Genomic DNA, 7488 nt, shown 5'->3' with positions numbered 1-7488 from the left:
TCTGATCCAAGAGTCAGTCCCTGTTATTTTCTTTTGTCTACCTTTTGATGTGTCTTTGTTGCACTCCGCACCACCTCAACTTTAGTGAAGCCAGTTATATGAGGGCAGTCATGCCAAAGAATTTTGCTGTACACAGATATTGTAAAGGGAGCAAGGGTGGCATTCTGGCCCCACTGGAGCCAGTGGTAAAGTCTATTTATTTCAGTGGGCCAGGATTTCACCCCATAACAATGTTGTGATTCTCTGACATTATCAATGTGTCCAAAGGACCCACCAATCTTCTTAGCCTGTCAATGGAAGTACCACAATGCATAGTAGTTCTATTGACATCAACTTCTGTTAGAAGTTTATAGTGATATCGCTGTAAGATGTATAATTGTTTTAGCTCTTTCTCCCCCAAAGGCATTTTTAACTAATATAGAGGAGTGCTTTAATACAGCTATTTTAAATTATTATTTATTTCCATAGAATCATAGCTGAGTATAGTGCAATTTTTAAATCATGTGAAATATAATTACAAATGAAAATCCCCAACATTATTACTTACGTAGCATATATTTTCTTGCACTACGTTCCTGGGTAAATTTTCATTTCTTTCATCATATTGGCACCAGCAAAAAGAAATTTTAAAAACATTTCTTCATTTTTGTTGACAGACATATGTGATTTGTGATATTAGCTATATGCATGAATAGACATCTGGACCATATTCAGTACCTGACATAGAATTTTGGGCCCAAGGCTTTTTCAGAATGCAGATTCAACTATACTTATACAGGTTATTAGAAAACTACAGTACTATCTAGTATTTTCTTTCAAATGCAGCGTAAAGTATAGTGAGATTTTGATTTCAATAAAAACCAAACATAAATGTGCAATATTTGTCTATAGACTGTAAGGCGGTAATGAAAATATTCCTTGATATTGCTGAGAAAGGCCTATCATAGGTTGCTACTCTGATTAAAAGGTACAGGGAAAGTGCATTGTGCTTTTTTGACAGTGCAGCCATAGCACAATACACCACTAAATCCATGTTCACTGATGCATATGCTTAATTTATATAGAGTAATCCCATTGCCTTGAATTGGAATATTCTGTGAGCCTGCTTCTGCAACATTCATCCAGCGCTATAGGACCATACAGGGCAATAAAATCTAGTAAAGCACTTATATGTTTAACTTTCAATTAATCCAATTAACTATGACGTTTCTTTAATAAAATACCCTGAAATCTGCAGACTATGTCAATATCAAGCAAAACAAAATGATAGATTGCTCTTCCAGAATTCGGAGTTTATTATTCTTTTTGTGGAAATGAAAATGTAATTATAATTGCAATTCTTAGTAAGACTGGAGTGAAACACAATTCTTGTAATGAGCTCATTCTTAACTCAGATCATGTTTACACAAAGGAAGATTTTAGCTGTCATTCGTTAAACGCATAGGAAAAAAGTGGCCAACATTTTCAGTTACCCATCTGTGTTATCAGTCTTATCCTGATCCACTGAAGTCAATAGTAAAATTCCCTTTGCCCTCAGTGGTGCTGAACTAGGTTTCATCTTCTCTTCCTCTCATGCAAGGAACTTCTATGCTTTAGATTTTGCATCTTCATAGAATGTCGATTACTGGTTGAAGGCTGATATAACTCAAGTCCAATTATTATTAAGAAGGATATCATGCCTGAGCAGATTTGATAACAGGCCAAAACCTTGGATTAGATTTTCTGGATAGAGTACTTGCAAAAGCACCTGTTACCTGAGCACCTCAATCTTTAATGTATTTATCCTCACAAAATTCTTGTGAGATAAGGAATTGCTATTATTCCTGTTTTATATATGGGGAACTGAGGCCTAGAAAGACTAATTAGCTTGACTATAGGCCACACAGGAAGTCTGTGGAAGGACAAGGAATTGAATCCAGCTCTCCCAAATGCTGAGTTAGTACCATACCCACTGGATCATGCTTCCTCACCTTGCCACTTTATTAATATGCCAACTTTACATAGTATACTGAGACTAAAGAATGCGACTACTAAGTGCTGGATTCTGCACTCACATTGCATAGTACTTACTCACATGAGTCGTTCCATTGACATCAGTAAGTAAATAAGTGCTACCCACTCAGAGTAGGGGAGTGGAACAAGGCCCTTAGACTATACTATGAAATTCAAGAAATGAAAGATTCCAAACTTAACTGTCACCTTTTTATTGATATTGTTATTTTTAATCACAGGGGCTGAATGAGATAAAAGAAAACCACAATTCCTACTCTAAAGAGTTTCCAATTTAAAGCTTGCACATTTAGGGGCCTGATTATGCATTGATACTAGTTTTTGCGCAGGTGTATCTTCATTAGCTCTGGTGGAGAAATTCTTGATTATACAGGTGTGAGAGGAGACAGACAGGCCTATATACAAAGGGTTTTTCCATCTACGATCATACAACCCTGATTAAAATAACACTATTTAGCAAATAACTTCATACCAAGGAAATAAGCTGCATTGTTTTCTTACATTATGTTTGTAAAACTGTAAACGTGGTATACAGGATTGTAGGCTTCCATGTTAAAACTACACATTCTTTTATAACACTCTATGAACAAATACAACATTTTGTGTAATTGCATATATAAGTGTTATGATCAGATGATAAAAAACCCTACTGTGCAAAAGTCTCTCTGGAAACCTGGGGCCAGATCTTCAGCTGGTGTCAATCAATATGGCTCAATATGTCAATCAATATGAAGCCAAGGAAGCTATGTCAGTTTGCACCAGCTGAGGCTCTGGTCCCTTAACTCTACATTTTCTGATTTTAGTGAGCATAACATTTCAATCTTAGCAGCGCATCAGCATCGTTTTTGCATTTAATAGAAATACACTGTGCTGAGACTCACTTTTACTTAGGTCATTTATTATAAAACAAGCTATGTACAAAGAATTAGGGGCTAGATTGTCACAGGCTTTTGGACGGATGACCAGTGGGAGCAGGAGGCATAAGGAGTTTTCCCCTCACTCCTTAGGGGCTTCACATAAGGGCCAAGAAAGACCCCAGTCCCTATACTCAGGGAAGCACAAAGACTGCCCCGCTCCATGACTCATTCCTTCTGTGCACCCTAATGGCCACAATTCCTCTAAAGGAAGCAGGCAGGGGCAGGAAGAGAAAGGGCCATGGCATGCTTCTTCTGCATGCTGGAGAGCTGGGAGAGGGATTATGCCTCCCCCTGTTCCTCATATGCTGGTGCAGATTTGTGCCTAAATGGCAGAATCTGGCTCTTAGATAACTATATTAAAGTAAGGTGAGCTTTTTTCCACAACCAAAAAGGAACAGGCAATGAATAAAGATTTGTAGCAGCCAGCACCAATGAATATCTGCTTATTACTATGATTAGATTCAGGAACACTCCAAATGTGCCATTTAAAAGAAGTTTACACTACTGAGATTGCCCTTTTCTGTGATTAAGTGGATCTCTTTGAATTTCAATCCATTTTAATTTCTCTGATGATTCAGCCATATTAGTTCTTTTTGTGAGATCTTCATGAATGGCTATTAAGTGTGAGTGCTTTCATTTCTTCTCCCCATCTGAAAATGATACAAAGAAAAACAGAAAATAGTAAAAATTCAAATGAATTAAGAAAAATGGATAACACACCCCACTGTAGTGTATAATATAGTCTAATAAAAAATAAGAACCATAAACCATGGTTCAGAAGTGAAGTTGAGTCCCACAGGTCATGGTATTGCATGGTTCTAATGCTGTAGCAAATGGCTTTGATTGAGTCTTGTTTGGAGATTGAGAGGCTTTTTCAAAATGATATTTTTGATGTGTGAAACTATACTGGGGTTGAAACTGAAGAAAATGTTGTCATGGATTCCGGTGAAGCACACAGCTCTAGTGTGTAGGTTCACAGAGTGAGAGTAAAGCCGCAAGTAGATTATATATGCTCAATCACGAAGAGTACTCTCCTACTACATCCTCCATTTTAGTGGCCATGCAAAAGAACAGAACGAAACCAAGGACACTCTACCTGAGCTTGGTTCTTTTGTTTCAGTGGAATTTAAGGAATAGTTGTTTCCACTGAGTTCACGTCAAATGAGCTTTTCTATACAGGAAATAGAAATATTTTACATCACTGCTGTACACATTCAAGCTGTAGAAACCAAATGGAAATATTATTACAATAAATAACAATAAAAGATCTGTTGGTCTTATTTTTAATCTCTGTAATCTCTCTATTTTCCTCATACTCATCAGTTTCAGTGGTATCATTGCATGTTAAAATTGATCACGCTTTAACATTTCAGTAAGCATTAATTTATTTTTTAATATTAAGGTTACGGATAAATGGCTTGAAATGTTGATGTGCCAACATATTATTAACTTTCCTTGCATCTTGCCTATAGTCCTCAGACAACTATAGAGCACAATCAAAACTGGATAGGCTATGTTCACTTAGTGTCAGTCACATTTTCAGGTGGACTGTCATTTGCTGGTGCAGAACCCCATGATGACAGAAAAGTATCTCAGAAAGGGATAGCATTGCAAACTGGGGACCAGCATTACTCCAGAAGAGGCTGGCTTTGGCCAGGACTGGAATATAATCAAGGTATTAGGAAAATATGTATATCCTAAAAGGATTAAGGATGTCATCCACTGGCAGACTCTCACAGGGAGTGGGTGAAACCTCATTAAACGATCACTGCAAATCTGAGAGATCATAGAAGAAATTAAAAAATAAGAATAATATAATAAAATATAAGAATAATAAATATAAAAAAGTTTATACTTACTCTTGACTTTTGCCATAGACAGTAACAAATAGATGGCAGTAATAAGGAGCATCCCAAAGAAAATGCCGAGTCCTAACACTGAATAAGCAAACAAAGCATCAGTTACTGTGAGTCATCAAGAAAGGGAACAAACAAGTGCATCCTTTGGCAGGATATAACAGCACAAGACAGAACAGTTATATAATACAGTGAAATCTCAATCTTCAAAACTGAAAGTGCAAAATTAAAAAAAAATCTTGATGATCACAGAAAGTAGCAAATCAACTCAGGACAACTAACCCCTAACCTCCTCTAAGCGTCTGTTGAACTTCATGAAGGACAGCACTAAGTTTAGAAACATTTTCCCAAACAATAGGTCTATGTTTTATATGAGACACTCATGGAGCGCCAAACTTTTTGACCTGCCCTTGGAAAATGTTTGGAATACAACTGATTTGATTCCAAAACTTGGGTTTTGTTGTTTTTGCCATCTTTGCCAGCATGGCATGAGCCACTTGCAGATTTAAACTAGTGTAAATGATGGAGTCTCTGTAACTTTCAGTCTTTAAATCATGATTTGAGGACTTAAAACCCCTAACCTCTGACTGAGTTATTGATTACAGGAGTGGGTGGGTAAGGTTCTGTGGCCTGCAATGTGCAGTGTGTCAGACTAGATGATCACGATGGTCCCTTCTGGCCTTAAAGTCTGTGTGTCTATGATTAATCCTTGAGCAATAAGGTATCACAAACAGTGATAGGGGAACGTGAAAATTTACATTTGGATTTCGTTCAGATAAGCAGCCTGTTTTCAGGTGTTAGTACTATGATTATCTGAATTTCTTAGGCTTTTGGTCAAATAAGAACAGGCTTTTTCAGTATGTAAACACTTCTTGTTCCAGTACCACCCAGAAACAAGAATAAATGAGAGGAAGGTATATTCTATCCAAATATTTCATAGCCTAAAACTTATTCACATTGATTTCAGTTGCTGAAACCCATACTAATTTCAGCCTACTGTTACTCATACATTCTTGTCAAGTGTTTGAAATGCGCCACTCATTACCACTACAAAAGTGATTTTTTCCTCCCTTGGTTTCCTACTGTTAATTGAATTGTCTCATTAGACAGACCTCTCACTTGGTAAGGCAAATCCCATCTTTCATGTGCTGTGTATTTATACCTGCTACTGTATTTTTCCACTCCATGCATCTGATGAAGTGGGTTCTAGCCCACAAAACCTTATGCCCAAATAAATTTGTAGTCTCTAAGGTGCCACAAGGACTTCCCGTTGTTTTTGCTAAAACAAAACAGGGTTTCTGCCAATCTGGACCAAAGGGAAAATTTCTTTCTGACCCCAGATATGCTGGTCAGTTTGACCCTGAGCATTTTGGCAAGACTCAGTGGCCAGATACCTGAGAAAGAGATTCTCTGAAGTAACTCAGAGCCCTCCCAATGTAGTGCCTCGTCATCAGGCGGTGGGGATATTTGTTGCTAGCAGTCACAGATAGGCTACATGCCAGTGTAGGCAGTCTTATCACTGGATCCCTCTACAAACTTATCAAACTCAGTCTTGAAGCCAGTCAGGTTTTTTTGCTCCAGTGCTCCCCTTGGAAGGTTGTTTCAGAACTTCACTCCTCTGATAGTTAGAAACCTTAATCTAATATCAAACCTAAACTTGTTGATGGCCAGTTTATATCCATTTATTTTTGTGTCAACACTGGCCCTTAACTTAAATAACGCCTCTCCCTCCCTGGTATTTATCCCTCTTGTGAAGTGCTGGGAGTTGAGGGTGCTTAGTACCACCTCATGGGATCTGACTCCCAAATCCATCACATAGATATTTCTTTAAAAGCCAAAAATTCAGGGTATTTAAGGAAATGGTATAATTTTGACTGAGTATTTTTCTTTTCAACAAGAATAGTCTAGCCAATTCAGTAAATTCCTGGATGTAACCACTTACAGAAGGTTTACAATACAAGGCAGAGATTCCCAACTGTTGGACCACAGGGAGCTGGCTAGTCACATATTTCTGGCTTCTCTTTTTCACTTCAGCCTGATAAGGCAACTTGTAAAACCCTTGTTCATTTCTCTAGAAACAACTGCTGTAGTAGCACAGAGATGTTATGTAATTATGGAGGGGAGAGGTTCCATGAAACAATTCCTCTGTTAAAAGATGGTCCACCCTATGAAAAAATCTCAAGAACCTTTGCTTAAGTCATATGAGTACTGTAAAACCTCAGCAAAAAGTTCTCTTTAAGGAGTTAAATGAAAAAACATCATATAGCTGGGAAAAACACACTAATAACTATTGCTAGCCACAAACCAAAAGTACATTTGTGAGTTTTCCTTCATTTTGTCTCTCTAAGCCACTCACCACACTCTCCCCATTAACCCCAGTCTTGGCGTACAAGGAGTAACATTATCACTGAATTAGGGTACTCAGTGAGAAAAAAGATATTGAAAAACAACGAGGAGTCATGTGGCACCTTAAAGACGAACAAATTTATTTCCACTCTGAAAGATATTGAAGTTATTATTAAAATAAAAATAAATCAATAGTACTTCAGTGGTACTAACTACTAATATAGTGAATGCATTATTATTAGTCAGATGAATATACACAATTATATTAAGGTTGCACTTAAATAAAAAGTCCTTTACAATTCCTTTATAGATGCAGTTCTTTTCATGCCACTGTGGGCATGCAATATAATGTCTGTTCT

This window comes from Gopherus evgoodei, chromosome 5, assembly GCF_007399415.2.
Source record: "Gopherus evgoodei ecotype Sinaloan lineage chromosome 5, rGopEvg1_v1.p, whole genome shotgun sequence".
In the NCBI taxonomy this organism is placed as follows: domain Eukaryota; kingdom Metazoa; phylum Chordata; order Testudines; family Testudinidae; genus Gopherus; species Gopherus evgoodei.
This window is presented reverse-complemented; position numbering follows the sequence as displayed.